The sequence below is a fragment of the Brassica napus genome, chromosome A9 (assembly GCF_020379485.1).
Source record: "Brassica napus cultivar Da-Ae chromosome A9, Da-Ae, whole genome shotgun sequence".
In the NCBI taxonomy this organism is placed as follows: domain Eukaryota; kingdom Viridiplantae; phylum Streptophyta; class Magnoliopsida; order Brassicales; family Brassicaceae; genus Brassica; species Brassica napus.
The window spans coordinates 20,861,794-20,872,860 of record NC_063442.1 but is presented as its reverse complement, the minus strand read 5'-3'; the positions used below and the strand labels follow the sequence as shown (position 1 = coordinate 20,872,860).

Here is an 11,067-nt window from a genome sequence, read left to right as displayed (position 1 = left end):
ACACGACGATCGATGTAACACGTACACATCGATCGATATCTAATCCGGTCAGATGTATCTTCCTTACTTGTTACATTTCATACATCATAAACTATTCATCATAACTCCGGCTGAGTTACACTGGGACAGTGTAATTTAAGTCTGGGGGGAGATTTACTGATATAGTTTATTTTTTTTACGTGTTACATCGATCGAAAATAAATTATGCTTAGCTATTGAAAATAAGGACTATAACCTTATATAGATTTAAACATGAATATCTAACCAATCTTTAGCACCATTTAAGATTTACTGATTGCAGATAGCACTAAAGCTGCTAAAGCGGATCAACCTATCAACTACACACTTGCCTTGAACCGTATGAAGTAACCAAAGCTGATTTCCAACACTAAACCTGACATAACCGCTTGTCTTGGGGCTTGGTATACATGGGATCGGATTCTTCAGACAGGTCTGGAAGGTAACGCCTGGTTTAGATTATTTATCACATTTTCTCTCTCTAAATTTCGACCCTAGATTAGTTAGTGAGTATTCAAAAAAACAAAAAAAAAGATTTATTGTTTTATTAGGATGAGTCTGAAAAGGACTTGGTGGCTAGAACCATTAAGGCTTGATTCATAAAGACTCAAATAAAAGAGTTTGAAACGGGACTTGGAGGCGGCAATCTTCAAGGCTCGCTTCCGCAAAGAACTCTTGGATTTTGGTCACAAAGAAGTGAACAGAACTTGGTGGCAACCACCATTAAGTTTTGATTCATGGAAGCCTGTCCAATCTTGGTCATTGATCCTGCAATGGAAGCAGACTTTGACTCAAGAGAGAAATTTAGAGAGAGAGAAACTAGGAACTAACTTTTACCTGCAGCTCCAGATACATGTCTGAAATCCTTGCATCATGTGATCGATACTCCCAAGGTAAAGCATTCACTTTATATTTATGCTAAGAAATGAAATCAGTAGAGGGGATGTCAGACGTGAATTGATGAGTTGTGTTATGTTAGAAATGGTTGCTAAGCTAGGATATTGCATAGTGTGCTTTTGTGATTAGGACTTTTTAAATGTGGTTGCAAAATTGGTGAGGAAAGATTTCTATGCTTTAAAATCTTAAGTCCCCAAATATTTTCAAACCTCTTTCAGAGAAACTGCCTGTATGTTTTGCTTGAGGACAAGCAAAATAGTAAGTCTGGGGGAGTTGATATACCTTGGATTTGACCCATTTTTATCCATGGTATATAAGTATTTTACTATATATATATCTATGTTTTCTACTCTTCTAGGTATGTTTTCAGGTTCAGGTACATTTCGGAGTAAAGCTATGACTTTGGAGCATTTTGGAGCTTAAAGGACATTTTACCCGAGCCGACCACTTAGAGGTCGACGAGAGGAAGAACAATCGATCGATGCGCATCAGTGCTGACGATCGATATCAGGAAATGCCTCGACAGATGAAGATTAATATCGATCGATGTACACAAGTACCATCGATCGATGTCGAGACACCAGACGCGACATTTTGGATTCAGCAGACTTAAAAACCAAGGCCAAGCCAAATTACCAAAATGCCCTGACGAGTTTTTAACCTAGTAGAATATATACTGCATAAGTGTTTTGACGGCAAAGGAGAACAGAGCTTTTTCTAGACCTAGTTTTGTTACAAGTTTCATTTGGGAGAGAAGATCACTTGTGATTGGAACTCCTTGTTTCTATTTCTTTTCATCTATACTATGAGTTTCTATTCCTTTACTGTTATGAATTGCTTTGCTATGTCTGAGTAGTTCAACTGTTAGATCCAGGGTTCATATAGGTTTGTGGGATTAGCCTCAAACTATAGATCTGCCTTGTTGTGGTATTCATGATAGATTTGTATTTATTGCTTGTTTTAGCCTTGCTAACTAGAACTTGATCATAGGATTGTATACTCAAGCACCCTTGTTATCCCATCCTAACATCTATCTATCATATTTGAACTGCTAGAGAGGGCTAACCGCCAATTTAGCATCTTAGTAGGGCATTTCATACTCGTGCATAGGCCTGGCTAGAACCCGTCGATCGGTGTCCTCAACTGATAATCGATCGACGTTGGCAAAGGTGTATCGGTCGACGTCTTAATAGACCATCGATCGACACTCTCTCGTTGTCTGCATACTAACCGTTGAGACACGAGATCTAGTCTGTTAACCAGTGAATAGTGGCCCTGCATCTAATATCATTTTCAACCATGTTACATTTATTATTTACTCGCCTGTTACTATTGCTATTTCATTTAGACATTTACAACCTTTAGAATTAATAAACACTATATTTAATTGTAACCTAGCTCCTTGTGGATTCGATCCCTAAGTACTACATCTGAACCTCTTTTGATGAGAGTAACATTCTTTAGGGTAATTTGAGTGGTATCACCTTGTTACCCCATTATGACATCTATCTATCATATTAGGACTGCTAGAGAGGGCTAACCGCCAATTTAGTATCTTAATAGGGCATATCATCTCGCGCATAGGCCTGGCTAGAACCCGTCGATCGATGTCCTCAACTGACTATCGATCGACTCAGGCAAAGGTGTATCGGTCGACGTCCCAATAGGACCGTCGATCGATACTCTTTCGTTGTCAACATACTAACCGTTGAGACACGAGATCTAGCTTGTTAACCAGTGAAACATGCGACAGCTGATCACTGAGTTAAGCGGTTGAGTCCTAACATATCATGCATGCAACAAATAGGCATCTTTAGATATTATAATCTCCAACACCTGAATAGTGGTCCTGCATCTAATATCATTTCCAACCAAGTTACATTTACTTTTTACTTTGCTTGTTACTATTGCTATTTCATTTAAACATTTACAACTCTTAGAATTAATAAACACTAGATTTAATTGTTCCCTAGCTCCTTGTGGATTCGATCCCTAAGTACTACATCTGAACCTCTTTTGATGAGAGTAACACTCCTTAGAGTAATTTGAGTGGTATCAAATTTGGCGCCGTTGCCGGGGAGCTTTGATCGCCCTTAGATTTAGTTTTCAGGTGCATGCCTTGCTGTTCTCAGACGATCCTGCTCACTTGGAACGCACCATCCGTAGAGGTCAACGTTCCACATCGCTCGACGCACCAACTTCGTTGTCGATCGGTACTCACAACCAACCGTCGACCGACACCAGACCTTCATCGTCGATCAATCCTAATCGTTCGACAACGATCAATACTACACCGCGTACGTCGATCGATACCGTGTCGTCAAAAATGGTAAACATTATTATTTTAACACATGATGAGAACGGAAACCTGTATGACCAGGACGGTGATCTGCGTAATGCAACAGCTTAGAAAATAGATGCTTATGGGACTGTAATCCCTGATGCTGATGCTACAGGAGATGCTCAACCTGTAAATGAGGACGCTCGATCGAAACCACTGGCCGACTACAATCGCCCAGATGAGTATTATTCCAACAGGGCTATTCGACTTCCGGAGATCCAGAAGCAAAATTTCGAGCTGAAGCCTCAATACTACACTCTCGTGTCATAGATACCCTACTCTGGGTTACCGCACGAGCATCCTATGGACCATCTAGAATGGTTCGAGGATCTAATCGCTGCTATTTGGATGGAAGGAGTCCCCGAAGATTACCTGCTGTGCAAGCTCTTCAGATACACGCTGAATAGAGAAGCGATGCACTAGCTTAGGCAGCAATCCACATGATCCTTAACATCCTGGGCCGACATCAAGAATGCTTTCTTACGAAACTTCTTCGATGAGGCGCGCGCAGAAGAACTTCGGAAAACAATTTCCACATTCTCGCAGGAGGCTGGAGAGTCCTTCAAAGATGCGTGGATTAGATTTAGGTTCTTCCAGCGAGACTGTCCACACCACGGATTTAACGAAGTGCAGCTGCTAAGCACTTTCTTCCGAGGTCTCGCCTTACAGTATCAAATGGCTCTTGATACGGCGAGTGAAGGAAACTTCACTACTCGGAATCCGTTGGAAGCTGTGAGACTTATCGAAAACCTTGCTAACAGTAGCAGCACCAAAAACACTGACTCTGAACGAAAGAAGTCTGTAGCCTCTATCGGGAAGGAACAGATGGACGAAGTAAGAGCTAAGTTAGATGTGGTGCACGAGCTTCTTAGGAAGAAGATCTGTTCAGCTGAAGGAGAAGTAGCAGATGCGGAAGGAGAAGAAAATGTGAACTACATCGGAGGTACGGGATTCCAGAAATATGGAAACCAGGGCGGACACAGAAACTTCTTTGGAAATGGTCAAAGAAGTAGTAACCAGAGTTCACAATTTCAAAAACCCTTCAACAACAGCAAAAGCTACTTAAACTCATACTACCAGAATCCACCACCCCAGACTCAGGAAAGCAAGATCGAAGAAATGCTTGATCGAGTACTGTTGGGACAACAACATATCACCGTGGATTTCAACAGTAAAATAGACTCCGCCTACAACAATCTGAACACCAAAATCGAGACCTTAGGGACTAAGGTGAGAAAAATTGAAACGCAAGTAATTCAGACTGGCGAGACTATAAAGAGGCAAGAAGGTTTCGCTAGAGAGGCAGGAGCCGACAAAGGAAAACACCACGTAAATGCAATCAGAGATGATGATTTCTGGCAAGTGGTGAGAAATGAAAAGCTTGAGGAAGGAGACTTCGAAATCGAAAGCTCCATGAGTCTCGGCGGAACCCAATGGTGTCGACCGATGTCGATGAACTCACATCGATCGACAGACCATGACAAAGATCGATGGACGGATTACTCCAGTCATCGATCGACGTTGTCCGCTAAACTGACTGAATGCAATGCAGTTCGAATTCTAACTCATGAGGAATTCGCAGCTAAGCATCCTCACCCACCCTCCCCTTTCTATGATAAAATCGTTCGATCGGTTGAGCCAACCATCGATCGACAGAGTGAGTCCGACGTCGATCGTCACACCCCACCTCCCATCGATCGATGGGCACCTCTAACATACCGAGTTCAGTTACCCTCAATCGATAATGATTATATCAACGCACTCAGACCACCACCTAAACCATTAGCAAGCCCACCCAAACCAGAACCCAACCCTTTAAATAGTTCACCAGAACCAGTTCAAGAAGATCAAGAAACTGAAGGGAGAAGGTTAAGGAAAAGAAAGGAGAAAATTCCTAAGACCCTTAGGAGGTAAGCTAACGAGAAGGAGATGGATGGTTTCACTAAAAGATTCCTCAGAATCTCAATCAAAAAAGCTTTTGATGAAGCTTACTTCACACACCGGTTGTGGATGTTCTTCAGAGAAACAAAGGTAACTGAGGAGGACATTAGGAGAATGTTTCATCAAGTCAGAGAGAAGATGAAACACATGATCACATTGACGAAGAAGAGTGATCCTGGGAAGTTTGCAATACCATGTGTAGTCAAGGGTGTTGAATTTCCCCATTCTATGTGTGACACAGGAGCATCAGTTAGTATCCTCTCTAGGATCATGGCATACCAGCTTGGTTTGACCATCGAACCTTCAACATAATCCTTCACCTTCGTGGATCTTTCAGAAAAACGATCAGGAGGTATCATCAAAGATCTGGAGGTACAGATTGGTAATGCCCTTGTCCCGGTAGATTTTCATGTCCTAGACATCGAGCTTAACTGGAATTCTTCACTTCTGCTTGGAAGATCTTTCCTAGCTATAGTAGGAGCTGTATGTTACATGAACAAAAACAAATTGTGTCTGACGCTGATAGACCCCAACATCCACTACAACCCTATCCAACCTAAGAGAAAGGTTATTAATTCTGTGGATTACGGGAAAGAACTTGGCTTCATTGGCACATGCCATTGTGGAGCAGAGTACGAATTGGAGTACGAAACAGAGTACTCGGAATCGATCGAGTCAACAGTGACCGATGACCGCAACAACACGTCGCTCGACGGTGATCAGCCGGTTGACCATTTCGCTTCACCTAATCATTGTTACCCACACTTTGCCTTCCAACCTCCAAGCAAGAGAGGACGTGATGATTATTCCATAGGCAGTTGGGCAGACAGTGGTTTCCATGAAAGTTTTGCAGTTGACACTGTAATTACTTCACCTAACGAGGAATATACAGATGAATACGATGAGGATTATTGGAAGGAACATGCAATAGAAATGTCTTTGCAGGATGAAAGACTTGAAACACATAAGTTCACCACCACGTTTCCAACATTGCTCGACGAAGTGCACTCCACATCAGTCGATACCCACCCTCGTCCAGCAAAACAACCGCTCACATCGATCGACACCCATACAGGAACATCGATCGATATTCGCGCCGCAGCGAAAATTCAGGAGCAGGAGAATATTCCCTCTCCAACTAGGTTTATAGAAACCTATTTAAAACGTTTTGCACCCCTGAAACCACCTCCACACACCAGAGCAGACACACAAGCATAAAAGATGAACACTTTTCCATCTAAATCAACAGGAAAATCCATGAAGAGCAATCATCTCAAGAACACAAGTTCTGCAGAAACTATTCTGCCCTCGATCGATGCATCTGTATCAACATCGATTGATACTACTCTTAACCCTAATCTTTCTATTTCTAAATTGAAAGATAATGCAAACATTGATTACGATTTTCTAACACCTGATGAATTTTGTATTTTCAGGGACCCAGATGGCAACGCATGTGCAATGGATGGAAGGATTTTACAAGTGTCCAAAGAGGACATAGCAGGTATCCTTCAAGTGGCCAATGGACCTGACAACCTATTCTCACAGCAACGTGGCACTCCAGACGTCATTCAAACTGATCCTAACAAACACGTAGGAGTCGCCGCAACAGAAATCAATCCAGATCTATCATGCCAACTAGAAGGTCACGCATCGATCGACGGGACAACTCAAACATCGATCGACAGGATAACACCAACGTCGATCGATAAAGATGACCCGACGTCGATCGACAGACGTTATGAATTTGGAAACCGCACTTTTGACATGTACGGAGCCAGAAACTTCACTTGGGAACGAAGGGACGAGTATGGAGTCTACAGAAATGAGTGTGGACACTCACGAGGCGTAGCTGGTGAGATGATACCTGTCACAAAGGACGACATCAGGAAATTATTGGAAAGAGCATCTCTTTTTGAAGAGAGCCACATCTGTTTTCCAGAACATGCCACTTCCTTCACACTCACAAGACTGGCACCAGAACTCTACACCAAAGATGAAATCAACGAGATGGTGACTGGTATTTGTAGAGCTCAGGAAAAACTGAGAGAGGAGCTCAAATCATTGGTTGAAGATACACATCAACCTTAGATAGAGGCTACAATGAGCTTTTCCGAAAGATGGTAGAAATGAGGACAGAAATTGAGAGTTTACGTCAGCAACTTGAGAAGGAAGCCACGAACTCAGCATCGATCGACGCATCACATGCACCATCGATCGACGTCAGTCTTCCTACAGCCCAGATCCCTGCAGAACTGCAATGTTCTGCAGAACACAAGGATGAATGGGAAGTCTCATACATCGACACGATGATAAACGACGTGTACCACCCTCTCAACAACAACGTGGACTGGCTGAGTACTAAAATCGAGCTACTACAGCAAGATCTGGACACCATTCACAAGAAGGACCAACAACCAGCCACATCGGTCGATGTGTGTACCATCACATCGCTCGACGCTAAGATCTCAGCCATGGATAATAGGCTGCAGACTTACGAAATCATGCATGACCGCTTCGTATCACCAGTCATGATAGATTTAAACAAATTGTCTAGTCAAATACTTCATGCCCAAAGGGATATTGATAACATTACTAATCAGAATTTTTTGCAGGCAAACTCATCTACGATCGACAGGCTACGAGTGCCCTGGATCGATGGCAAGAATCCTGTGGAGTTACTTCCCTACACAGCAGCAGAGGTTGACAAGATCACATCCAAGATCTACACTGATATAGACACCATGGATGAACGACTTGACAAACGCTGCGATGACATCTACTTTCCATTCGACAATAGAATCAGTGGACTAGACAGCCACGCAGAATGGCTACAAAAAGAAGTCAAAGCCATTCAGAGGCAACTCGCAGCCCAACACCAGATATCAGCATCGATCGACAGGAAGCGAGCAAAATCGCTCGATGGTAAGTCGCCGAGATTGACCGACGAACACATAGTCGCATCGATCAATGCCGAGTCTACACCAGCCGGCGAGCAGCTGATACACAAGACGTTAGAGTCAATGCACAAGGAACTGACAGAACTTTCAGCATACGTCTATGACAATATAGGCTGGCACCAGGTCAGCATTGACAACGTTCAAAATAGGCTACATAACATCTCCAATGTACTTGAGGAGATGGATGACAAATGGACAAGAAATGATGAGGCCACAAGAAGTTTCATTGCATCTTGGTCCAGAATAAGCAGAGATGACATGGATGCTTGTTTTCCAACAAGCAGCTGTTTCTCCCCCCAAATAGCCAATCACTACCACAGTCAAGCTAAATGACTATAACCAAGCGCTGAGTGGGAGGCAACCCACTATTAGGTATTTTATTTTGGTTTTATTAGCTAGCATTTATTTACTTTCGTTTTATTTCTTTCAGATTTAGGAGACCCAAGTAGGATGACATTAATATCGACCGCCGACAAGACGTCGACATCGCTCGACATAGACAACCACACGACGATCGATGTAACATTTTCCCATCGATCGATATCTAATCCGGTCAGATGTATCTCCCTTACTTGTTACATTTCGTACATCATGAATTATTCCATCATAACTCCGGCTGAGTTACACTGGGACAGTGTAATTTAAGTCTGGGGGAATATTTACTGATATAATTTATTTTATTCTTATATAAAAGAAATTTTAATAAATTATGCTTAGCTATTGAAAATAGAGACTATAATCTTATATTGATTTAAACTTGAATATCTAACCAATCTTTAGCACCATTTTAGATTTACTGATTGGAGATAGCACTATAGATGCTAAAGCAGATCAACCTATCAACTACACACTTGCCTTGACCGTATGAAGTAACCAAAGCTGATTTCCAACACTAAACCTGACATAACCGCTTGTCTTGGGGCTTGGTATACATGGGATCGGATTCTTCAGACAAGTCTGGAAGGTAACGCCTTGTGTAGATTAGTTATCACATTTTCTCTCTCTAAATTTTGACCTTAGAATAGTTAGTGATTTATATTTCCCATTTCCAAAAAAAAAACAAAGGATCTATTGTTTACTTAGGATGAGTCTGAACATGACTTGGTTGCTAAAACCATTAAGGCTTGATTCATAAAGACTCCAATAAAAGAGTTCGAAACGGGACTTGGAGGCGGCAATCTTCAAGGCTCGCTTTCGCAAAGAACTCTTGGATATAGGTCAAAAAGAAGTGAACAGAGCTTGGTGGCAACCACCATTAAGTTTTGATTCATGGAAGCCTGTCCAATCTTGGTCACTGATCCTGCAATGGAAGCAGACTTTGACTCAAGAGAGAAAATTAGAGAGAGAGAAACTAGGAACTAACTTTTACCTGCAGCTCCAGATACTTGTCTGAAATCCTTGCATCCTATGATCGATACTCCCAAGGTAAAGCACTCACTTTATATTTATGCTAAGAAATGAAGTCAGTAGAGGGGATGTCAAACATGAATTGATGAGTTGTGTTATGTTAGAAATGGTTGCTAAGCTAGGATATTGCATAGTGTGCTTCTGTGATTAGGGCTTTTTAAATGTGGTTGCAAAATTGTTGAGGAAAAGATTTCTATGGTTTAAAATCTGTTAGTCCCTAATATTTCCAAACCTCTTTCAGAGAGACTGCCTGTATGTTTTGCTTGAGGACAAGCAAAAGGGTAAGTCTGGGGGAATTGATATACCTTGGATTTGACCCGTTTTCATCCATGGTATATAGGTGTTTTACTATATATATATATATATATATATATATATATATATATATATATATATATATATATATATATATATCTATGTTCTCTACTCTTCTAGGTATGTTTTCAGGTTCAGGTGCATTTTGGAGTAAATCTATGACTTTGGAGCATTTTAGAGCTTAAAGGACATTTCACCCGAGCTGACCATGTAGAGGTCGACGAGAGGAAGAACAATCGATCAATGCGCATCCAGTGCTGTCAATCGACACCAAGAGATGTCTCGACAGTTGAAGATTAATATCAATCGATGTACACAAGTACCATCGATCGATGTCGAGACATTGGACACGCGACATTTTGGATCCAGCGGACTTAAAACCCAAGGCCAAGCCAAATTACTAAAATACCCTGATGAGTTTTTAACCTATTAGGTTATATACTGCCTAAGTGTTTTGACGGCAGGAGAGCTTTTTGGTTCAGTTTTACTTTGAGAGAGAAGACAGAGTTTTGGAGAGAAGACCCTTGTGATTGGAACTCATTGTTTTCATTTCTTTTCATCTATACTATGAATTCCCATTTCTTTATTGTTATGAATTGCTTTGCTATGTCTGAGTAGTTCATTTATTAGATTCAGGGTTCAGATAGGTTTGTGGGATTAGCCCCAAACTATAGATCTGCCTTGCTGTGATATTCATGATAGATTTGTATTCATTGCTTGTTTTAGCCTTGCTAACTAGAACTTGATCATAGGATTGCATACTCAAGCACCCTTGTTATCCCATCCTGACATCTATCTATCATATTAGAACTACTAGAGAGGGCTAACCGTCAATTTAGTATCTTAATAGGGCATATCTTCTCGCGCATAGGCCGGGCTAGAACCCGTCGATTGATGTCCTCAACTGACTATCGATCGACTCAGGCAAAGGTGTATCGGTCGACGTCCCAATAGGACCGTCGATCGACACTCATTCGTTGTCAACATACTAACCGTTGAACTTCGTGTACCCCAGTATCAAGGCCATAAAGCTCTCCGAGTATTTGGATCGACATTAAGGTTTCCAGGATAAATGTGAGTTGCGAAGGACAGAAACCCAAAAACAATGTTACTTCAGCCATGAGCGAAGGGACGATTCCCCGGAAACCTGCTATCAGATACGCCTCAAAAATAGCTATCTCGCCTAGC

General features: G+C 41.7%; 1 non-coding gene across 1 annotated transcript; it reads right to left on the bottom strand.

Moving 5' to 3' along the window:
• Positions 1-3,770: 3,770 nt before the first annotated feature.
• On the bottom strand, positions 3,771-3,876 carry LOC125578761. Its single transcript, XR_007316844.1, has one exon. It is a non-coding gene; the product is annotated as a small nucleolar RNA R71 (small nucleolar RNA).
• Between the last annotated feature and the right edge of the window lie 7,191 nt (positions 3,877-11,067).